The sequence below is a fragment of the Tamandua tetradactyla genome, chromosome 6 (genome assembly GCF_023851605.1).
Source record: "Tamandua tetradactyla isolate mTamTet1 chromosome 6, mTamTet1.pri, whole genome shotgun sequence".
NCBI lineage: Eukaryota > Metazoa > Chordata > Mammalia > Pilosa > Myrmecophagidae > Tamandua > Tamandua tetradactyla.
The window spans coordinates 43,576,283-43,601,982 of record NC_135332.1 but is presented as its reverse complement, the minus strand read 5'-3'; the positions used below and the strand labels follow the sequence as shown (position 1 = coordinate 43,601,982).

The 25,700-nt window shown below is 37.6% G+C and overlaps 1 protein-coding gene across 2 annotated transcripts in view; it reads right to left on the bottom strand.

Moving 5' to 3' along the window:
* The window catches only part of USP32 (ubiquitin specific peptidase 32), a 332,680-nt gene that overhangs the window by 63,900 nt on the left and 243,080 nt on the right, over nucleotides 1-25,700 (bottom strand). The gene's annotated exons all lie outside the window — the stretch shown is intronic.

Genomic DNA, 25,700 nt, shown 5'->3' with positions numbered 1-25,700 from the left:
AAGTTCCCCCAGAAGTAACTCTTAGGCATATCTATAAGTAGGCTAAGCTTCTCTGCTACATACATAAGTTTCACAAGAGTAAGCCTCAAGATCAAGGGCTTGGCCTACTGATTTGGGTGTCCCTGAATTTTGCCTCAGTATCAGGGGTTTTTCTGGTGATAAAGTTTATTAGTTCCATATTTTTTTCTCCCAACCTTCAGGGGACTTTGCCAATACATTCTGATTATCTGCTTAATATATTCTAAGATGTATCCAGGCATTATATTAAACTATACAGGATTAAAGACTCTCATTCTTATTCCAGGCTTCCTGTGTTTGGATTGTTTAAATGATCTATCCAGACAGGTTGAATTAGATTATGTGCTGCAGAAAATTTAGATTCTGGACAAAATAAACCTCTCTTTCCCTGGTCTCAAAGAGTAGATGAGGCTCTAAAACATAACAACGTGTACCTTATTCCTGTGTTCTGAATTACCTTAATGCTGACCTGACTGGCCTTGTTCTTATCTCTAAATATCAGGTTAAACATAACTAAAACAGTCTCTCAAAATCCAGAAGTAATAATTACCACTCCAGACTAAATGTGACTGCTATAACAGCTTGCAATCTAGGCCACTGTTTCTTATAAGCATTTTCTAAAGGAGACTATACAATAATTACTCTTCTGTTTCTGGCTTATTTTGCCTCGTCAAATGTCCCACAGGTTCATTCACAATGCTGCACACCTCACAACTTCATTTCTTTTTGTAGCAGCACAATATTCTATCATACGTATATATCATCATTTGCCAATCTACTTCTCAGTCAGTGTAACCTTCAGTTACCTCCATTCATTAGGCATCATGTATAATGTTCAAAGTCAACAGTCCATCAACACTCTCAATTTTAGATAATTCCACTGTTACCAAGAGAAAGATAACCAATAAGCACAACCTCACCAAATAGAAAATCTAAACGTCCCCTGCAGTCTCGTCCCTCCCCTCATAATTTAACCCTTTGTTAAACTGGTGTTGCTGTGGTACTGTTGTTTACCTGTTCAATATAGCCCATAGCATGCAATAGCAGTTTTCCCCTATACCCTAAAGTTAAACACTCTTTGTACAAGAATCATACCTTTGAAGTAATTCATGTAAGAACTTATTTATATTTGTAGTGTTAATCAGTGGGACACATGGATCTATACAATCCCTTTTAATCATATTCACCTTTAATATGGTAATATTAGTTACAGACCCACTAGTAAACCACCTTCGTTTCTGTTTCCTTATATTTGAGTTCAACCTAATTAGCTAACTGTTCACCATCTCTAGCTTCCATGTATCTGTAGGTCCTCTATATTCTGTATTATAAACCTCCAATTTTACCTTTACCCCATGGTCATAAAAGGGGAGTCATACAGTATCTATCCTTTTGTATTTGGCTTATTTCACTCAGCATTAAGTCCTCAAGGCTCATCCATCTTGTCATGTGCTTCAATACGTCATTTCGTCTTACTGCTGCATAATATTCCATTGTATGTATATACCACATTTTGTTAATCCATTTGTCTCTTGATGGGCGTTTGGATTTCCATTTTTGGGGAGTGTGAATAATGCTGCTAAGAACACTGGTGTGCAAATATTCGCTTCTGTCACTGCTTTTGGCTCTACTGGGTATATACTGAGTAGTGCCGTTGCTGGGTCACAGGGCAACTTGATAGCTAGTTTCCTAAGGAACCGCAAAACAGTCTTCCAATAGCGGCTATACCATTATATATGCCAACCAGCAGTACATAAATGTACCAATTTCTCTACATCCTCTCCAACAATTGTAGCTTTCTGCTTGTTTAATAGCAGTGGTTCTTATAGATGTAAGGTGGTATCTTACTGCAGTCTTGATATGCATATGCCTTACAGCTAATGAAAATGAGCATCTCTTCATGCGCTTTTGAGTCATCTGTATTTGCTCTTCAGAAAAATGCCTATTCATATCTTTAGCCCATTTTATAATTGGGTTGTTTGTTCCACTGTTGTTGAGTTGCATGATTTCATTATACAGGATATTAAACCTTTGTCTGATATGTGGTTTCCAAATATTTTCTCCCATTGAGTTGGCTGACTTTTTCACCTTTTTTTTTTTATTTATAAGAAAAGATGTCAAATTCACAAGTAGTCTAGGAAGTGTAACTTAAAGTAACAGTGAGATATTACATTCTAACATGATAGGTAAAAATGGGAAAAAGCTCATTATAGGTGTTATTCTCAAGGATGTGGGGAAAAGGATACTTTCACTTTTAATTTTTTTTGGAATTTTTTAAAATTGACAAACAAAAACAACATACAAACACGAACATTCTTAACAGTCAAACATTCCATACATGGTGTACAATCAATGGCTCACAATATCATCACATAGTAGTATATTCATCACCATGATAAGTTTTTAGAACATTTGCATCACGCCAGAAATAGAAATAAAAAGAAAAAAGAAAAAACTCATACATATCATACCCTTTATCCCTCCCTCTCATTGGTCACTAGTATTTCCACCTACCCAATGTATTTTAATCTTTGGTCCCCGTATTTTTTTCTATACCCCTTACCACTCCCTTTCATTGACCACTAATATTTCAATCTACTCAATTTATTTTAACATTTGTTCCCCCTATTATTTATTTTTAATCTATATTTTTTATTTATTTGTCCATATTGTAGATAAAAAGAGCATCAGACACAAGGTTTTCACAATCACAGCCATACTAAGAAAGCTATATTGTTATACATTCATCTTCAGGAAACAGCTACTGGAACACAGTTCTACAGTTTTAAGCACATCACTCTATCTGCTCTATTACACCTTAAACTAAAAAGGGGGTATCTATATAATGTGTAAGATTAACCTCCAGGATAATCTCTTGACTGTGTTTGAAATCTCTCAGCCACTGACACTTTATTTTGTCTCATTTTTCTCTTCCCCACTTTTGGTGGAGAAGTTTTCTCAATCCCTTGATGTTGAATCCCAGCTCATTCTAGGATTTCTGCCCCACATTGCCAGGGAGGTTTACACCCTTGAGAGTCTTGTCCCAAGTAGAGAGGGGGAGGGCAGTGAGTTTGCTTGCTGTTTTGTTTGAGAGAGAGACAGGACACATCTGAACAAAAAAAGGGGTTCTCTGGGGGTGATTCTTAGGCCTAATTTTAATTAGGCTTAACCTATTCTTTGCGGGGATAAGTTTCATATGAACAAACCCGAAGATAGAGGAGTTGGCCTATTGACTTTGTTGTCCCCACTGCTTGTGAGAATATCAGGAATTCTCCAAATGAGGAAGTTGAATTTTTCCGCTTTCTCGCCATTCCCCCAAGGGGATGTTGCAAATGCTTTATTCACTGTTCAAATCACTCCGGGATTTATGGGGGCATCACACTGGACAAACTTACAAAATCTCATGCCCTATTCAAGGTTCCATGTACTTATGGTGTTCAATTAACCTGTCCATATAAGTTATATTAGAAAGTACACTACTCAAAATAAAAGTTTCACAACCAAATAAACATTTTTTCCTTTAGTCTCACACAGAAGTTGAAGTTTTATAATATGAATGACCATCTATTTTCAATACGCTGCAATATTGACATTCCTTTGTTCTTCCTCATGCAAAAACATTTTTAAATTTATACATTTAGTTGCTATGATTGTACACTCTAGACATTCCTAGATTAAACCATCTCAGTCTCTCTCGTCTATTCTTCCTTCTGGTTTCATTTGTGCCCCAGACCTCCTCCCTCTATCATTCTCACATTCAGCTTCATTCAGTGTACTTACATTAGCATGCTACAATCAGGCAGTATTGTGCTATCCATTTCTGAATTTGACAAAGTTCTTTGATGCAAACAAGTGTTTAGTTTTGTGTTAAATTTCTTTCTTTCTTCAATGCTATCTGAAAGACAGTACTACACTGTTTTGAACCCTGCAGTTTCACAACATGCCTTAAAGTCAGGTAGTGTGAAATCTTTGACTTCATTCTTTCTCCGGATATTTTTAGCTATTCAAGGGACACTGCTCTTCCAGATGAAATTGGTTATTGGTTTTTCTATTTCTGCAAAGTAAGTTTTTGGGATTTTAATTGGTATTGCATTGAATCTGTAAATCAATTTAGGTAGAATTGACATCTTAACTATATTTAGTCTTCTAATCGACGAATATAGTATGTCCTTCCATTTATTTAGGTCTTCTGTGATTTCTTTTAGCAATTTCTTATAGTTTTCTTTGTATAGGTCTTTTGTACCCTTAGTCAAATTTATTCCTAAATACTTTATACTTTTGGTTACAATTATAAATGGAATTTTTCCCCTTGATTTCCCCCTCAGATTGCTCATTACTAGTGTATAGAAATACTACAGATTTTTTAGTGTAACCTGCCACTTTGCTATACTCATTTATTAGCTTTAGTAGTTTTGCTGTGGATTTTTTGGGGTCTTTGACATATAGTATCACATCATCTACAAACAGTGAGAGTTTTACTTCTTCCTTTCCAATTTGTATGCTTGGTATTTCTTTTTCTTGTCTAATTACTCTGGTTAGAACTTCCAACACAACGTTGAATAACAATGGGGACAGGTGACATCCTTGCCTTGTTCCTGATCTTAGATGGGAAAGCTTCCAGTTTTTCTCCATTGAGGATGATGTTAGCTGTGGGTTTTTCATATATTTCTTTTATCATGTGAGGAAGTTCCTTCTACTCCTACCCTTTGAAGTGTTTCCAACAAGAAAGTGGATACTGAATTTTGTCAAATGCTTTTTCTACATCAATCGAGATGATCATGTGGTTTTTCTGCTTTGATTTGTTGATATGGTGTATTACGTTAATTGATTTTCTTATCTTGAACCATCCTTGCATACCTGGGATGAATCCTACTTGGTCATGGTGTATAATTCTTTTCATGTGCTGCTGGATTTGATTTGCAAAAATTCTGTTGAGGATTTTTGCATCTATATTCATTACAGAGATTGGTCTGTAATTTTCTTTTCTTGTAGTATCTTTGTCTGGCTTTGGTATGAGGGTGATGCTGGCTTCAGAGAATGAATTAGGTAGGCTTAACTCCTCTTCAATGTTTTTGAAGAGTTTGAATAGCATTGGTATTAATTCTTTCTCGACTGCTTGGTAGAATTCACATGTGAAACAATCTGGTCTTGGTATTTCTTTTTGGGGGGCTTCTTTTTTTCTTTCTTTAATTCAACATAATAATATACAAACACAAACATTCTTACCATATGATCATCCCATTCTTGATATATAATCAACTCACAATATCATCACATAGTTGTATATTCATCATCATGATAATTTCTTAGAACATTTGCGTCAATTCAGAAAAAGAAATAAGAGAACAGAAAAAAATCATACATACCATACCCCTTACTCCTCCCTTTCATTGATCACTAGCATTTCAATCTACTAAATTTATTTTAACATTTGTTTCCCTTATTATTTATTTATTTTTAATCCATATGGTTTACTTGTCTGTCGATAAGGTAGATAAAAGGAGCATCAGATACAAGGTTTTCACAATCATACTGTCGCACTGCAAAAGCTATATCATCATACAATCATCTTCAAGAAACATGGCTACTGGAACACAGCTTTACATTTTCAGGCACCTCCCTCCAGCCTCTCCATTACACCTTAACTAAAAAGGCAATATCTATATAATGCGTAAGAACAACCTCCAGGATAACCTCTTGACTCTGTTTGGAATCTCTCAGCCACTAATATTTTATTTTGTCTTATTTCGCTCTTTCCCCTTTTGGTTGAGAAGGTTTTCTCAATCCCTTGATGCTGAGTCCCAGCTCATTCTAGGATTTCTGTCTCACGTTGCCAGGAAGGTCCACACTCCTGGGAGTTATGTCCCATGTAGAGAGGAGGAGGGCAGTGAGTTTGCTTGTCGTGTTGGCTGAGAGAGAGGCCACATCTGAGCAACATAAGAGGTTCTCTTGGAGGTGACTCTTAGGCCAAATTTTAAGTAGGCTTAGTCTATTCTTTGCAGGGTTAAGTTTCATATGAACAAACTCCCATAGTGAGGGCTCCACCTACTGCCTTGGTTGTCCCCAATGCTTGTGAGAATATCAAGAATTCTCCACTTGGGGAAGCTAAATTTTTCCCCTTTCTCGCCATTCCCCCAACAGAGTTTTGCAAATACTTTTTTATTCACTGTTCAAATCACTCTGGTATTTATTGGGGCAACCCTCTGGACAAACCTACAAAATATCATGCCCTACTCAAGGTTCCATGTATTTATGGTATTCAATTAAGCTGTTTTGGGGAGCTTCTTAATGACTGATTCAATATCGTTACTTGTGATTGGTTTGTTGAGGTTGTGCATTTCTTCCCAAGTCAATGTTGGTGGTTCATGCCTTTCTAGGAAGTTGTCCATTTCATCTACGTTGTCTAGTTTATTAGAATGAAGTTGTTCATAGTATCCTCTCATCACCTCCTTTATTTCTGCAGGTTGGTAGTTATGTCTTCTCTTCCATTTCTGATTTTATTTATTTGCATTCTCTCTCTCCTTCTTTTTGTGAACCTTGCTAGGGTCACATCAATTTTAGGATTTTCTCAGAGAACCAACTTCTGCTTTTGTTGATTTTCTTGATTATTTTCCCATTCCCAATTTCTTTATTTCTGCTCTAATCTTTGTTATTTCTTTCCTTTTGCTTGCTTTGGGGTTAGTTGTTCTTTCTCTAGTTCTTCCAAGTGAACAATTAATTCCTCGATTTTTGCTCTTTCTTCTATTTTGATATAGGCATTTAGGGCAATAAATTTCCCTCTTAGCACTGCTTTTGCTGAATCTCATAAATTTTGATATGTTCTATTTTCATTTTCATTTCCTTGAGGTATTTACTGATTTCTCTTGTAATTTCTTCCTTGACCCAATGGTTGTTTAAGAGTGTACTGATGAGCCTCCCTATATTTGTGTATTTTTTGGCCCTCTGTTATTAATTTCCAACTTCATTCCATTATGGTCTGAGATAGTGTTTTGTATGATTTCAATCTTTTTAAATTTACTGAGACTTGCTTTGTGCCCTAGCATATGGTCTATCCTTGAGAATGATCCAACAGTACTTGAGAAAAAGGTATATCCTGTGTTGTGGGTATAATGTTCTATAAATATCTAGTTCATTTATTGTATTATCCAAATTCTCTGTTGCTTTACTGATCCTCTGTCTAGATATTCTGTTCATTGATGAGAGTGGGGAATTGAAGTCTTCAACTATTATGGTAGGTGTATCTATTTCTCTTTTCGGTGTTTGCCTCATGTATTTCAGAGCACTCTGGCTCAGTGCATAAATATTTATGATTATTATATCTTCTTGTTGAATTGTTTCTTTTATTAATACATTGTTTCCTTCTTTGTGAACCTTGCTAAGGTCACATCAATTTTAGGATTTTCTCAAAGAACCAACTTCTGCTTTTGTTGATTTTCTTGATTATTTTCCCGTTTCCAATTTCTTTATTTCTGCTCTAATCTTTGTTATTTCTTTCCTTTTGCTTGCTTTAATTGTTTTATATTTGAAGTCCAATTTGTTGGATATTAGTATGGCTACTCCTGCTCTTTTCTGATTGTTGTTTGCATGAAAATATCTTTCCCCAACCTTTCCCTTTCAACCTATGTTTGTCCATGGGTCTAAAACGCATCTCCTGTAGACAGCATATAGATGGGTCTTGTTTTTTGCTTTTAATTTCCCGCATGGGCAGGCGCCAGGAATTGAATCCGGGTCTCTGGCATGGCAGGCGAGAATTCTACCTGCTGAGCCACTGTCACACCACCCCGTACTTTACTCTTTTAATTGCTATTTTGAATGGAATTTTTTCCTTACCTGATCCCTCAGGTCACTGTTTGTGTACAGAAACATCATTGATTTTTGAACATTAAGTTTACATCAATCCACCTTGATGAATTTGTTTATTAGATCAAATAACTTTGCTGTAGGTTTCTCATGAATTTCAAAGTATAGTATCACGTCATCTGCAAATAATTAATGTTTTACTTCTTCCTTTCCAATTTGGATTCCTTTTATTTTATTTTTCCTGTCTGATTACTCTAGCTGGAATTTCCAATACAATGTTGAATAACAGTGGTGACAGACAGCATCCTTGTCTTGTTCCCAATCATAGAGGGAAAGCTTTCAGTCTCCCTGTACGTTGAGTACAATACTGTCTATTGGTTTTTCATAAACACTCTTTATCATATTGAGGAAGTTATATTTGATTCCTATCTTCGGAAGTGTTTTTTATCAGAAAAAGATGTGGAATTTTGTCAACTGCTATTTCAGCATCAACCAAGATGATCTTGTGATTTTCCCTTCTGATTTTTTAATGTGCTGTATTACATTAATTGATTTTCTTGTGTTGAACCATCCTGGCATTCCTGGTATAAACCCACTGGGTCATGGTGTATCATTCTTTTAATGTGTTGCTGGATTCATTTTGCTAGTATTTTGTTAAGAATTTCTGCATCTATGTTCATTAGGGAGATTGGCCAGTAGTTTTCCTTTCTTATAGCACCTTCATCTGGTTTTGTGATTAAAGTGATGTTAGTTTCATAAAATGAGCTAGATAGTGTTCCTTTTTCCTCAATTTTTTTTGAAAAGTAGGTATTAGTTATTAGTTATTTTTGGAATGCTTGATAAAATTCCCCTGTGAAGCCATCTGGCTCTGGGCTTTTCATTGTAGAAGATGTTTGAAAACTGACTGAACCTCTTTACCTGTGATTGGTTTGTTAAGGTCATCTATTGTCTTCCTGAGTCAGTGTAGCTTGTTTGTGTGTTTCCAGGAATTTGTCCATTTCATTTAAGTTGCCTAGTTTGTTGGCATACAGTTGTTCATAATATCATCTTATGATTTCTTTTATTTCTTCAGGTATCTGTGTTAATGAGCCCCTCTCAGTTCTGATTTTGTTTCTTTGCATCCTCTCTTATTTTCTTTGTCAGCCTTAGAAATGATCCACCGATTTTACTGATTTTCTCAAAGAACCGACTTTTGATTTTATTGATTCTTTCTACTGTTCTTTTGTCCTCCCATGCATTTAACTCTACTCTAATTGTTATTTCTCTTCTTCTATTTACTTTCGGGTTAGTTCTTTCTCAAGCAGTTAAGTCCTCAAATTTTGTTTTTCCTTTTTTTTTTTTTTTGATAAGGGCAGGCTCTAGGAATCGAACCTGGGTCTCTGGCATGGCAGGTGAGAACTCTGCCACTGAGCCATAGTTGCCCAATGTTCTAATTTGCTAGCTGCCGGAATGCAACACACCAGAGATGGATTGGCTTTTAATAAAAGGGGATTTATTTTGTTGGTTCTTCAGAGGAAAGACAGCTAACATTCCACTGAGGTTCTTTCTTACGTGGAAGGCACAGCATGGTGTCTGCTGGTCTTCTTTCCAGGCCCCTGGGTTCCAACAACTTTCCTCGGGGTGACTTCTTTCTGCATCTCCAAAGGCCTGGGCTGAGCTGCAAGTGCTGAGATGAGGCATGCCAAGCTGCTTAGCTGTGCTACATTGCGATCTCTCATTTAAGCACCAGCCAATTAAGTCAAACGTCACTCATTGCAGCAGACACGCCTCCTAGTTGACTGCAGATGTAATTGGCAACAGATGAGGTTCACGTACCATTGGCTTATGTCCGCAGCAACAGAACTAGGTATGCTCACCTGGCCAAGTTGACAACTGAATCTAACTAACACACCCACCCTCTTCTTTTTAAATATAAGCATTTAGGGCAAAAAAATTTCCTCTCTGTATAGTTTTTGCTGCATCCTGTAAATTCTTATATGTTGTATTCTTACGTTCATTCACTTCCAGATAGCTATTGATTTCTCTAGCAATTTCTTCTTTGATCCAATGGTTGTTTAAGAGTCTGTTATTTAACCTCCATCTATTTCTGAAAATTCTCATTCTTTGGAGGTTGCTGATACCCTGCTTCACTACACTCTGATCAGAGATAGTGCTTTGAATAATTTCAATGTTTTCAAATTTATAAAGACCAGTTTTGTGCTTCAGCATATGATCTATCCTAGAGAATGTTCCATGAGCACTAGAGAAGAATGTATATCCTGGTGCTTTGGGGTATAATGACCTATACATGTCTGTTAGGCCAATTCATTTATCAAGTTTTTAAGTTCTCTATTTTTTTGCTGATCCTTTGTCTGGTTATTTTACTTATAGAGGAGAGTGGTGTATTGAAGTCTCCTACTATTATTGTTAGAACATCTACTCCACCCTTCAGTTCTGTCAATGTCTGTCTCAAGTACTTTGGAGCTCCATGATTGGGAACATAAACACTTATGACGATAATTCCTCTTGGTGAATTGTCCCTTCTTTAATATAGAGTCCTTCTTTGTCACTTATGATGTCTTTACATTTAAAATCTATTTTCTTCGATATTAGTATAGCTACTCCTGCTTTCTTTTGGTTACACCTTGTGTGGAACATCTTTTTCCATTCTTTCACTTTCAATCTATTTGTGTCTAAGATGAGTCTCTTGTAAGCAGCATATAGCTGGATTATATTTCTTAATCCATTCTACCAATCCGTATCTTTTAATCTTTAAGTTTAGTCCATTAACATTCAAAGTTATTACTGGAAAGGCATTTCTTGAATCCAGCATCTTATCCTTTGGATTTTATTTGTCAGATGTATATATTCTTTTCCCTCATTCCCTTTTTATTTTTTAAGTTACCCTTATTGGTACACTTCAATTCTGGGCCTTCCTCCAGACCTCCCTGTCTTGTCTTTTTTTTTTCAACTGGGAGAACTCCCGTTAGTATTTCTTGTAGGGCCAGTCTCTTATTGACAAATTCTTTCAGGATTTGTTTGTCTGTGAAAATTTTAATCTTACCCTCATAATTTGGCTGAGTACAGAATTCTTGGCTAGAAGTCTTTCTCTTTCAGGATCTGCCTTCTTGCCCTCATAGTATCAGTTGTGTTGTCTGAACTCAGTCTTATGTGGTTTCCCTTGTATGAAATAGATGGTTTTTCTCTTGTCGCTTTCAGGATTTTCTGCTTCTCTTCAACATTTGACAGACTGAGTAGTATGTATTTTGGGGAAGGCCTATTTGGATTTATTTTTTTGGAGTTCATGGGCGTCTTTGATTTGCATATTTATGTCCTTTATAAGCGTTGGGAAGGTCCCCCTCATTCTATGCTCAACTAATCTTCCTAGCTCTTTACTCTTCTCTTCCTCCAGGGCACCAATTTCTTATGTTTCTGTGTTTTGTTTTTTTATGGTATTTTTAAATTTCCTTATTTATTTATTTATTTATTTATTAAAAAAATTAACAAATGAAATAAAAATTAACATAGATAATCAGTAATTCACAATATCATCACTTAGATGCAAATTCATCATTTCTTAGAACATTTGCACCCATTCAGAAAAAGAAATAAAAAGACAACAGAAAAAGAAATAAAATGAAAACAGAAAAAAAAAGATTATACCTACCATACCCCTTACCCCTCACTTTCACTGATCACTAGCATTTCAAACTAAATTTATTTTAACATTTGTTCCTCCTATTATTTATTTTTATTCCATATATTCTACTTGTCTGTTGACAAGGCACATAAAAGGAGCATCAGAATCAAGGCTTTCACAATCACACAGTCACACTGTGAAAGTTATATCATTTTTCAATCTTCTCCAAGAAACATGGTTACTGAAACACAGCTTTACATTTTCAAGCTGTTCCCTCCAGCCTTTCCCTTACATCTTGAATAACAAGGTGATATCTACTCAATGCGTAAGAATAACCTCCAGGATAACCTCTCCACTCCATTTGGAATCTCTCAGCCATTGATACTTTGTCTCATTTCACTCTTCCCCCTTTTGGTCAAGAAGGTTTTCTCAATTCCTTGATAGCTGAGTCTCAGCTCATTCTAGGATTTCTGTCCCATGTTGCCAGGAAGGTCCACATCCCTGGCATGTCCCATGTAGGAAGCGGGGGACGGTGATGAGATTGCTTGTTGTGTTGGCTGGAGAGAGGCGACATCTGAGCAACAAAAGAGGCTCTTTTGGGGGTGACGCTTAGGCCTAAATTTTAAGTAGACTTGACCTATCCTTTGTGGGGTTAAATTTCATATGAACAAACCCCAAGACTGGGGGTTCAGCCTATAGCTTTGGTTGTCCACACTGCTTGTGAGAATATCACGAATTCAAGTTGGGGAGCTGAATTTCTCCCCGTTCTCACCATTCCCCAAAGGGGGCTTTGCAAATACTTTTCCACTCACTGATCGAATCACTCTGGGATTCATTGGGGCATCACTCTGGACAAACCAACAAAATCTCATGTCCTACCTGAGATTCCAAGTACTTATGGTGTTCAATCAAACTATCTACATAAGTTATATTAAGAAGTGCACTAGTCAAAATATAAATTTTGTACCAAATAAACATTTTTTGCTTTAGTCTCACACATAGGTGAAATTTTAAAATATTTATTACCATCTATTTTCAACACCCTGCAGTAATGACATTTCTTTGTTCTTCCTCATGCAAAAACATTTTAAAAATTGTACCTTGTACATTTCACTATTATTATACACTCTAGGCATTCCTAGATTATACCATCTCAACCTTTATCAAATATCTTTCTTTCTGATTTCATTTATGTCCCCAGCCCTCCTCCCTCTATCATTCTCACATGCAGCTTCATTCAGTGTTTTAACAAAATTGTATTACAGTTAGGTAGTACTGTGTTGTCTAGTCCTGTTGCACAGTCTGTATCCCGTCAGCTCCAATTACCCAATGTCTTACCCTATTTCTATCTCCTGATGCTCTCTGTTATGAACAAAATATTCCAAGCTTATTCACTAATGTCAGTTCATATCAGTGAGACCATACAGTATCTGTTTTTGGCTAGTCTCACTCAGCATAATGTTATCAAGGTCCATCCGTGTTGTTACGTACTTCATAAGTTTATTCTGTCTTAGAGCTGCATGATATTCCATTGTATGTATCTACCACAGTTTGTTTAGCCACTCCTCTGTTGATGGACATTTTGGCTGTTTCCATCTCTTTGCAATTGTAAATAATGCTGCTATAAACATTGGTGTGCAAATGTCCGTTTGTGTCTTTGCCCTTACGTTCTTTGAGTAGATACCTAGCAATGGTATTGCTGGGTCATATGGCAATTCTATATTCAGCTTTTTGAGGAACCGCCAAAAACTGCCTTCCACAGTGGCTGCACCATCTGACATTCCCACCAACAAAGAGGATCAGTGTGCCTCTTTCTCCACATCCTCTCCAGCACTTGTCATTTTCTGTTTTGTTGATGATGGCCATTCTGGTGGGTCTGAGATGATATCTTATTGTGGTTTTGATTTGCATTTCTATGATGGCCAAGGAGGTTGAGCATCTCTTCATGTGCCTTTTGGCCATTTGTATTTCCTCTTCTGAGAAGTGTCTGTTCAAGTCTTTTTCCCATTTTGTAATTGGATTAGCTGTCTTTTTGCTGTTGAGTTGAACAATCTCTTTATAAATTCTGGATACTACACCTTTATCTGATATATCATTTCCAAATACTGTTTGCCATTGTGTAGGCTGTCTTTTTACTTTCTTGATGAAATTCTTTGATGCGCAAAAGTGTTTAATTTTGAGGAGCTCCCATTTATTTCTTTCTTCACTGCTCTTGCTTTGGGTGTAAGGTCTAAAAAACCGCCTCCAATTATAAGATTTATAAGATATTACCCTACATTTTCCTCTAACTGTTTGATGGTCTTAGACCTAATGTTTAGATCTTTGATCCACTTTGACTTAACTTTTGTATAGGGTGTGAGATATGGGTCCTCTTTCATTCTTTTGCATTTGGATAACCAGTTCTCTAGGCACCATTTATTGAAGAGACTGTTCAGTCCCAGGTGAGTTGGCTTGACTGCCTTATCAAAGATCAAATGTCCATAGATGAGAGGGTCTATATCTGAGCACTCTATTCGATTCCATTGGTCGATATATCTATCTTTATGCCAATACCATGCTGTTTTGACCACTGTGGCTTCATAATATGCCTTAAAGTCAGGCAGCGCAAGACCTCCAGCTTCGTTTTTTTTTCCTCAAGATGTTTTTAGCAATTTGGGGCACCCTGCCCTTCCAGATAAATTTGCTTATTGGTTTTTCTATTTCTGAAAAATAAGTTGTTGGGATTTTGATTGGTATTGCATTGAATCTGTAAATCAATTTAGGTAGAACTGACATCTTAACTATATTTAGTCTTCCAATCCATGAACACGGTATGCCCTTCCATGTATTTAGGTCTTCTGTGATTTCTTTGAACAATTTCTTGTAGTTTTCTTTGTATAGGTCTTCTGTCTCTTTAGTTAAATTTATTCCTAAATATTTTATTCTTTTGGTTGCAGTTGTAAATGGATTTCTTTTCTTGATTTCCCCCTCAGATTGTTCATTACTAGTGTATAGAAACACTACAGATTTTTGAGTGTTGATCTTGTACCATGCCACTTTGCTGTACTCGTTTTTTAGCTCAAGTAGTTTTGCTGTGGATTTTTCAGGATTTTTGACATATAGTATCATATAACCTGCAAACAGTGAGAGGTTTACTTCTTCCTTTTCAATTTTGATGCCTTGTATTTCTTTTTCCTGTCTAATTGCTCTGGCTAGAACTTCCAACACAATGCTGAATAACAGTGGTGATAGTGGACATCCTTGTCTTGTTCCTGATCTTAGGGGGGAAGTTTTCACTTTTTCCCCATTGGGGATGATATAAGCTGTGGCTTTTTCATATATTCCCTTTATCATTTTAAGGAAATTCCCTTGTATTCCTATCCTTTTAAGTGTTTTCAGCAGGAAGGGATGTTGAATTTTGTCAAATGCCTTCTCTGCATCAATTGAGATGATCATGTGGTTTTTCTGCTCTGATTTGTAGATATGGTGTATTACATTAATTGATTTTCTTATGTTGAACCATCCTTGCACACCTGGGATGAATCCTACTTGGTCCTGTTGTATAACTCTTTTAATATGTTGCTGGATTCGATTTGCTAGAATTTTGCTGAGAATTTTTGCATCTATATTCATTAGAGAGATTGGTCTGAAGTTTTCTGTTTTTGGAATATTTTTGTCTGGTTTTGATATGAGGGTGATGTTAGCTTCACAGAATGAATTTTTGGGGAAGTGTGAGCAGGATTGGTACAAATTTTTTCTTGGCTATTTGGTAGAATTCATGTGCGAAGCCATCTGGTCCTGGACCTTTCTTTTTGGGAAGCGTCTTAATGACTGATTCAATTTCTTTACTTGTGATTGGTTTGTTGAGGTCATCTATTTCTCCTTGAGTCAAAGTTGGTTGTTCATGCCTTTCTAGTAAGTTGCCCATTTCATCTACATTGTTGTATTTATCTGCATAAAGTTGTTCATAGTATCCTGTTATTACCTCCTTTATTTCTGTGGGGTCAGTGGTTATGTCTCCTCTTCCATTTCTGATCTTATTTATTTGCATCCTCTCTTTTCTTCTTTTTGTTAAGCTTGGTAAGGGTCCATTAATCTTACTGATTTTCTCATAGAACCAGCTTCTTGTTTTATTGATTTTCTCAATTTCATTTATTTCTGCTCTAATCTTTGTAATTTCTTTCCTTTTGCTTGCTTTGGGATTAGTTTGCTGTTCTTTCTCTAGTTCTTCCAAGTGGACAGTTAATTTCTGAATTTTTGCCCTTTCTTCTTTTTTGATATAGGCATTTAGGGCAATAAATTTCCCTCTTAGCACTGCCTTTGCTGCATCCCATAAATTTTGATATGTTGTGTTTTCATTTTCATTTGCCTCGAGATATTTACTGATTTCCCTTGTAATTTCTTCCTTGACCCTCTGGTTGTTTAAGAGTGTGAGGTTGAGCCTCCACATATTTGTAAATTTTCTGGTGTTTTGCCTATTATTGATTTCCAACTTCATTCCTTTATGATTTGAGAAAGTGTTTTGTATGATTTCAATCTTTTTAAATTTATTGAGACTTGCTTTGTGACCCAGTATATGGTCTATCTTTGAGAATGATCCATGAGCACTTGAGAAAAAGGTGTATCCTGCTGTTGTGGGGTGTAATGTCCTATAAATGTCTGTTAAATCCAGCTCATTTATTGTAATATTCAAATTCTCTGTTTCCTTATTGATCCTCTGTCTAGATGTTCTTTCCATTGATGACAGTGGGAATTGAAGTCTCCAACTATTATGGTAGATGTGTCTGTTTCTCTTTTCAGTGTTTGGCATGTGTATTTTGGAGCATTCTGGTTCGGTGCATATATATTTATGATTGTCATGTCTTTATGTTGAATTGTTCCTTTTATTAGTACATAGTATCCTTCTTTGTCTCTTTTAACTGTTTTACATTTGAAGTCTAATTTGTTGGATATTAGTGTAGCTACTCCTGCTTTTTTCTGATTGTTATTTGCATGAAATATCTTTTCCCAACCTTTCACTTTCAGCCTATGTTTATCTTTGTGTCTAAGATGTGGTTCCTGTAGACAGCATATAGATGGGTCCTGCTTTTTAATCCATTCTGCCAGTCTATGTCTTTTGATTGGGGAGTTCAATCCATTAACATTTAGTGTTATTACTATATGGGCAATACTTTCTTCTACCATTTTGCCTTTTGGATTTTATATGTCATATCTAATTTTCCTTCTTTCTACATTCTTCTCCACACCTCTTTCTTTTGTGTTTTCATATCTGTCTCTAGGGCCCCCTTTAGTATTTCTTGCAGAGCTGGTCTCTTGGTCACAAATTTTCTCAGTGATTTTTTGTCTGAAAATGTTTTAATTTCACCCTCATTTTTGAGGGACAATTGTACTGAGTATAGAATTCTGGGCTGGCAGTTTTTCTCTTTTAGCAATTTAAATGTATCATCCCACTGTCTTCTTGCCTCCATGTTTTCTGCTGAGAAATCTATGCATAGTCTTACTGGGTTTCCCTTGTATGTGATGGATTGCTTTTCTCTTGCTGCTTTCAAGATTCTCTCTTTCTCTTTGACCTCTGACATTCTGATTAGTAAGTGTCTTGGAGTACGTCTATTTGGATCTATTCTCTTTGTGGTACGCTGCACATCTTGGATCTGTAATTTTAAGTCTTTCATAAGAGTTGGGAAATTTTCAGTGCTAATTTCCTCCATTAGTTTTTCTCCTTTTTCCTTCTCTTCTCCTTCTGGGACACCCACAGCATGTATATTTGTGCGCTTCATATTATCATTCAATTCCCTGAGTTCCTGCTCATATTCTTCCATTTTTTCCCCTACAGTTTCTGTTTCTTGTCGAATTTCAGATGTTCCATCCTCCAGTTCACTAATCCTATCTTCTGCCCCTCACAATCACCATTGTAGGTTTCCATTGTTTTTTCATCTCTTCTACTGTGTCTTTCATTCCCATAAGTTCTGTGATTTGTTTTTTCAGACTTTCCATTTCTTCTTTTTGTTCATTCCTTGCTTTCTTCATATCCTCCCTCAATTCATCGATTTGGTTTTTTTTTTTTTTTATTAATTAAAAAAATTAACTAACACAACAATAGAAATCAATCCATTCTACATATGCAATCAGTAATTCTTAATATCATCACATAGGTGTATGGACATCATTTCTCAGTACATATGCATCGATTTAGAGAAAGAAATAGCACTACAACAGAAAAAGAAATAAAGTGATAACAGAGAGAAAACACAAATAAAAACAAAAAGTACAAAAATATATAAGAGAAAACAAACAAACAAACAAAAAAAACTATACATCAGATGCAGCTTCATTCAGCGTTCCAAGATAATTACATTACAATTAGGCAGTATTGTGCTGACCATTTTTTTTTTTTAGACGTCATACCATTCTACATATGCAATCAGTAATTCTTAACATCATCACATAGATGCATGATCATCGTTTCTTAGTACATTTGCATCGGTTTAGAAGAACTAGCATTATAACAGAAAAAGATATAGAATGTTAATATAGAGAAAAAAATAAAAGTAATAATAATAAGAACAAAACAAACAAAACAAAACAAAACAAAAACCTATAGCTCGGATGCAGCTTTGTTCAGTATTTTAACATGATTACTTTACAATTAGGTATTATTGTGCTGTCCATTTTTGAGTTTTTGTATCTAGTCCTATTGCACCGTCTGTATTTCATCAGCTCCGATTACCCATTATCTTACCCTGTTCCTAACTCCTGCTGAACTCTGTTACCAATGACATATTCCAAGTTTATTCTCGAGTGTCGATTCACATCATTGGGACCATACAGTATTTGTCTTTTAGCTTTTGGCTAGACTCACTCAGCATAATGTTTTCTAGGTCCATCCATGTTATTACATGCTTCATAAGTTTATCCTGTCTTAATGCTGCATAATATTCCATCGTACGTATATACCACAGTTTGTTTAGCCACTCGTCTGTTGATGGACATTTTGGCTGTTTCCATCTCTTTGCAATTGTAAATAACGCTGCTATAAACATTGGTGTGCAAATGTCTGTTTGAGTTTTTGCCCTTAATTCCTTTGAGTAGATTCCCAGCAATGGTATTGCTGGATCGTATGGCAATTCTATATTCAGCTTTTTGAGGAACCGCCAAACTGCTTTCCACAGTGGTTGCACCATTTGACATTCCCACCAACAGTGGATAAGTGTGCCTGTTTCTCCGCACCCTCTCCAGCACTTGTCATTTTCTGTTTTGTTGATAATGGCCATTCTGGTGGGTGTGAGATGATATCTCATTGTGGTTTTGATTTGCATTTCTCTAATGGCCAGGGACATTGAGCATCTCTTCATGTGTCTTTTGGCCATTTGTATTTCCTCCTCTGAGAGGTGTCTATTCAAGTCTTTTTCCCATTTTGTAATTGGGTTGGCTATCTTTTTGTTGTTGAGTTGAACAATCTCATTATAAATTCTGGATACTAGACCTTTATCTGATATGTCGTTTCCAAATATTGATTCCCATTGTGTAGGCTGTCTTTCTACTTTCTTGATGAAGTTCTTTGATGCACAAAAGTGTTTAATTTTGAGGAGTTCCCATTTATTTATTTCCTTCTTCAGTGCTCTTGCTTTAGGTGTTAGGTCCATAAAACCGCCTCCAATTGTAAGATCCATAAGATATCTCCCTACATTTTCCTCTAACTGTTCTATGGTCTTAGACCTAATGTTTAGATCTTTGATCCATTTTGAGTTAACTTTTGTATAGGGTGTGAGATATGGGTCTTCTTTCATTCTTTTGCATATGGATATCCAGTTCTCTAGGCACCATTTATTGAAGAGACTGTTCTGTCCCAGGTGAGTTGGCTTGACTCCCTTATCAAAGATCAAATGACCATAGATGAGAGGGTCTATATCTGAGCACTCTATTCGATTCCATTGGTCGATATATCTATCTTTATGCCAATACCATGCTGTTTTGACCACTGTGGCTTCATAATATGCCTTAAAGTCTGGCAGCGCAAGACCTCCAGCTTCGTTTTTTTTCCTCAAGATGTTTTTAGCAATTCGGGGCACCCTGCCCTTCCAGATAAATTTGCTTATTGGTTTTTCTATTTCTGAAAAATAAGTTGTTGGGATTTTGATTGGTATTGCATTGAATCTGTAAATCAATTTAGGTAGGATTGACATCTTAACTATATTTAGTCTTCCAATCCATGAACACGGTATGCCCTTCCATCTGTTTAGGTCTTCTGTGATTTCTTTTAGCAGTTTTTTGTAGTTTTCTTTGTATAGGTCTTTTGTCTCTTTGGTTAAATTTATTCCTAGGTATTTTATTCTTTTAGTTGCAATTGTAAATGGGATTCGTTTCTTGATTTCCCCCTCTGCTTGTTCATTGCTAGTGTATAGAAATGCTACAGATTTTTGAATGTTGATCTTGTAACCTGCTACTTTGCTGTACTCATTTATTAGCTCTAGTAGTTTTGTTGTGGATTTTTCCGGGTTTTCGACGTATAGTATCATATCGTCTGCAAACAGTGATAGTTTTACTTCTTCCTTTCCAATTTTGATGCCTTGTATTTCTTTTTCTTGTCTAATTGCTCTGGCTAGAACCTCCAACACAATGTTGAATAATAGTGGTGATAGTGGACATCCTTGTCTTGTTCCTGATCTTAGGAGGAAAGTTTTCAATTTTTCCCCATTGAGGATGATATTAGCTGTGGGTTTTTCATATATTCCCTCTCTCATTTTAAGGAAGTTTCCTTGTATTCCTATCCTTTGAAGTGTTTTCAACAGGAAAGGATGTTGAATCTTGTCAAATGCCTTCTCTGCATCAATTGAGATGATCATGTGATTTTTCTGCTTTGATTTGTTGATATGGTGTATTACATTAATTGATTTTCTTATGTTGAACCATCCTTGCATACCTGGGATGAATCCTACTTGGTCATGATGAATAATTCTTTTAATGTGTTGTTGGATACGATTTGCTAGAATTTTATTGAGGATTTTTGCATCAATATTCATTAGAGAGATCGGCCTGTAGTTTTCTTTTCTTGCAATATCTTTGCCTGGTTTTGGTATGAGGGTAATGTTGGCTTCATAGAATGAGTTAGGTAGTTTTCCCTCCACTTCGATTTTTTTGAAGAGTTTGAGGAGAGTTGGTACTAATTCTTTCTGGAATGTTTGGTAGAATTCACATGTGAAGCCGTCTGGTCCTGGACTTTTCTTTTTAGGAAGCTTTTGAATGACTGCTTCGATTTCTTTACTTGTGATTGGTTTGTTGAGATCATCTATCTCTTCTTGAGTCAAAGTTGGTTGTTCATGTCTTTCCAGGAACCCGTCCATTTCCTCTAAATTGTTGTATTTATTAGCGTAAAGTTGTTCATAGTATCCTGTTATTACCTCCTTTATTTCTGTGAGGTCAGTAGTTATGTCTCCTCTTCCATTTCTGATCTTATTTATTTGCATCCTCTCTCTTCTTCTTTTTGTCAATCTTGCTAAGGGCCCATCAATCTTATTGATTTTTTCATAGAACCAACTTCTGGCCTTATTGATTTTCTCTATTGTTTTCATGTTTTCAATTTCATTTATTTGTGCTCTAATCTTTGTTATTTCTTTCCTTTTGCTTGCTTTGGGGTTAGCTTGCTGTTCTTTCTCCAGTTCTTCCAAATGGATAGTTAATTCCTGAATTTTTGCCTTTTCTTCTTTTCTGATATAGGCATTTAGAGCAACAAATTTCCCTCTTAGCACTGCCTTTGCTGCGTCCCATAAGTTTTGATATGTTGTGTCTTCATTTTCATTCGCCTCGAGGTATTTGCTAATTTCTCTAGCAATTTCTTCTTTGACCCACTCGTTGTTTAGGAGTGTGTTGTTGAGCCTCCACGTATTTGTGAATTTTCTGGCACTCTGCCTATTATTGATTTCCAACATCATTCCTTTATGGTCCGAGAAAGTGTTGGGTAAGATTTCAATCTTTTTAAATTTGTTAAGACTTGCTTTGTGACCCAGCATATGGTCTATTTTTGAGAATGATCCATGAGCACTTGAGAAAAAGGTGTATCCTGCTGTTGTGGGATGTAATGTCCTATAAATGTCTATTAAGTCTAGTTCATTTATAGTAATATTCAGATTCTCTATTTCTTTGTTGATCTTCTGTCTAGATGTTCTGTCCCTTGATGAGAGTGGTGAGTTGAAGTCTCCAACTATTATAGTATATGAGTCTATTTCCCTTTTCAGTGTTTGCAGTGTATTCCTCACGTATTTTGGGGCATTCTGGTTCGGTGCGTAAATATTTATGATTGTTATGTCCTCTTGTTTAATTGTTCCTTTTAATAGTATATAGTGTCCTTCTTTGTCTCTTTTAACTGCTTTACATTTGAAGTCTAATTTGTTGGATATTAGTATAGCCACTCCTGCTCTTTTCTGGTTGTTATTTGCATGAAATATCTTTTCCCAACCTTTCACTTTCAACCTATGTTTATCTTTGGGTCTAAGATGTGTTTCCTGTAGACAGCATATAGAAGGATCCTGTTTTTTAATCCATTCTGCCAATCTATGTCTTTTGATTGGGGAATTCAGTCCATTGACATTTAGTGTTATTACTGTTTGGATAATATTTTCCTCTAACATTTTGCCTTTTGTATTATATATATCATATCTGATTTTCCTTCTTTCTACACTCTTTTCCATATCTCTCTTTTCTGTCTTTTTGTATCTGACTCTAATGCTCCCTTTAGTATTTCTTGCAGAGCTGGTCTCTTGGTCACGAATTCTTTCAGTGACTTTTTGTCTGAGAATGTTTTAATTTCTCCCTCATTTTTGAAGGATAATTTTGCTGGATATAGGAGTCTTGGTTGGCAGTTTTTCTCTTTTAGTATTTTAAATATATCATCCCACATAAAGAAGAAATCGATTTGGTTTTTGATGAGGTTTTTCATGTCTGTTCATATATTCTGAATTAACTATTTCAGCTCCTGTATCTCATTTGAATTGCTGGTTTGTTCCTTTGACTGGGCTATATCTTCAATTTTCCTGGTTATTTTTTGCTGGCTTCTAGACATTTAATTACCTTAATTAGTTTATTCTGGAGATTGCTTTCACTTCTCTTACCTAGTATTTTCTTGCTGGATAAATTTGTTGTCTATCTGTTCTTTGACATTCAGTTCAGGTTTTTCTGGACCTCTAGCTTAGGTTTTGTTTAACAGAGGACAATTTTTTGGTTCTTGTTTTCTTGTTTCTTGCCCTGCTTGTATGGTGTCTTTTCCCCCACCCTTAGGAGGGTCTATGTAGGTATTATAGACCCCAGCTGGATTTTCCTATACAAACTGGCCTCCTGTCAGGGGGAAGGATTCACCTGTGTCAGTTTTCCCTAAGAGTGAGACCCAGCAGGTTAAAAGACTTTCCTGTGGAAAGTCTTTCCGCATAAGATGATGCGGCACCTTTAACTTTGGAAGACTCTCCATGCTGGGGCCGTGGTGGAGACAAGAGGAGAGGTTGTAGGCTGGTTTTAAAGGCTTCAAATTACCAAGGCCTGGAGTCTGAATTTCTTGAGGGAGGGATTCCACCTGAGTTGGGCTTCACCCCTCCCCTGTGGAATGCACAGGCTGGAAACAAGCCCTGAAAGGATTTGTTTCTGCCTATGCCTGGGGCAGTTGCAGCCTGATAAATCCTGCCGCTTAATTCAGAGGCAGTGAAGACTTTGTAGAAACACAGCCACAAAAACCTCTGTTTCTTTTCTTTTTTTTCTTTTTCCGTTAGCCCAATGAGCGACCTCCACTTTGACCAGGTTCACCTGAGCTGGGGGCCTATTTTTAGTAGTCAGAATTTGTTAATTAATGCCACAATGGTGTTTGGTTGGGTTCAGCCCCTGCTGCTGTTAAATTCTCTTTCCTTTCCCCACTGGGAAGCAGCCTGTGGAGGCGGGGCGCCAGCCGCCGCGACTTGGGGAACTCACAGTTCTGGGGAGGCTCGCAGCTGGTCCAGCTGGTCAGACTAGGGTACGCTGTGAGTCCGGTCACTGACATGGCCCCAGGAGCTGTTCTGTACTGTTTCTGGTTATTTAGCAGTTTATATGGAGGACGAACTAAAACGTGCACATTGCTAAACCGCCATCTTGGCCACCTGTCAGTTTATGGTTTCTGTGTTTTGTTTTGGTCACCATTTTCCTGAGAGTCAATTCACATTTTTCCATTTTTTATGCCATTTGCTGTTTTTAATGTTCAGAATAAGTTGTCCTGTCTTATAGTTCACTTATTCTTTCGTTTGCCTCTTCAAATGAAATCATATTTTTTATTTGGTCTACAGCATCTTTAATATCTGTGTGTATCTGGTATTTTTCTATTTATTCCTTCAAATTCTTCTTTATGCCCTTCTAGTGTCTTCCTGATCTCCTTTACGTCATTAGCCTTCCTACTGATTTTATTTAGTAGAGTTATATGAACATCTTTGATTAGCTGTTCCAAAGTCTATGTCTCCTGTGGTGTTTTAATTTGGTCATTACGCTGGGCTGCATCTTGATATACTTAGTGATCTTCTGTTGATTTCCAAGGCATGTAAATGTCTTGATAGATTTAGTTTGGAAGTTGATTTCCTTCAGTAGTCTAAAGCTTTGAATTTGCAGGATGGATGTGGAACAGGGTGTGGCGTGTGGCAAAACAGTAGAGTCATGGGTTGCAGCACAAGTACAGACACAGTTTGGGGATGCTACGCTGGTGCCTGTGAACATGGGCACCACAGGGTGTGGGTCGCAGGGTTGTGTAGGTGCGGTGTAGGGTCTGTGGAGACAGGGTGCAGCTCAGGCAGGCCTTGGAGCACAGGAGCAAGGGTGTGGTTGGAGACATAGAGGTAGGACATGGTGGGAGGCAGATGCAGAGGTTGTGTGGGTGCTGTTATGCAGGTAGGATGCAGGTGGGCATGTGGAGTGTGGGGATCATGGGTATCAGGGTGTAGGGTAGGTGGCACAGAGGTTGGGGCAGGTTGCAGGTATGTCTTTGCACAGGAAGAGGTGTCCAGGGAACCTCAGATACAGATATGGGAGTGTGTAGGGGCAGGGCACAGATCTCAGGGGTTGCAGGACATGGGTCAGGTAGGTGGGGCCCTGGCATGGGTGTACAAGTATGGAGGGGGTTGGAGCAGACATGCATGTTGGTGCAGGTCTGGGGCTATGTAGCACAGATGCACACATGAGCACTGCTAGGTGTGGGAGGAGAATGCTTCTGCTGGAGGGTGGGGCAAGGGTGCATATATGTGGAAAAGGAGTTGGGGTACAAGGATCAAAAAGTCAGTGCACAAATGTGTGGGCACCTGGTGGAGGGATGTGGCTGTGCGGGTATGCAGGTCTGGGGGTGGTGGCCTGGTGTGTGCTGCTCTAGGAGGTGGGGACCTTGTGTGCATATGTGCAGAGCTCCAGAGCAGCAGGCTGGGGTTGCACCTACATTGGCTGGGGGTGGGGGTGGCCTGGATGTGCAGGTTAGTGTTAGCCCAGAGCTGGGGGCCACACATAATATGGGAGGGTTGTAAACCGAAATACATGTGCACAGAGCTTGGGGGCAGTTGCAGGGGGGTTGTGCAACTCTATGGGCTGAGGGCAGATGTAGCCTGGGTATGAAGGTGAGCACCCATAGCCTTGATGTGCCAGTGACAGCCTGCAGGGGGAAGGAGGAGCAGATGGGTGCTGAGGGGCTGGGTGCAGGTAGGAGGGTCTCGGGAGGGGTGGGGCAAGACTGCACTTGTGCAGGAGAAGTGGGTTGAGCTTGGGCAGGCATATACAAGCTTGGGGTTGGAGTGCAGGGCGGGCACGTACAGGGTGGTTGGCAGGGGCACTTGGAGCACAGGGGGCAGGGGTGGGTTAATGAGGTTCAGGTGTGTACGCTGAGTTGTGGGTCACAGAGTTGAGCGGATGAGGGTAATGCATTCAAGGAATGCGGCTTGGCTTACTTCTTAGTCCCCCCTCCCTGTCCATGTACTCCTGGGGCTCTGGGCTTCTGTTTAGAAAGGGGCCTGTTAGGCTGTTAGCACTAGCCAGAAGGTTTCTGGTTCTCTGAATCTCAGTTCTTCAGCTTTTGCAACCAGGGCATCCCTATGTGGTGTAAAGACCCTCCCACATCACTTACACCCTGGAATCATCTTCTCAGTCATCTTCCTGTGCTCTCTCTCCCTCAATAATGTTTTAAAACATCAACCCTCAACTATATGTTAATCTCAGGTGAACATTCTAACCATCAATCACCTTCTATCTGTGGCACTCTTTAGCTATAGGTAACACCTGGCGAACAAATATCAAAAAGGAT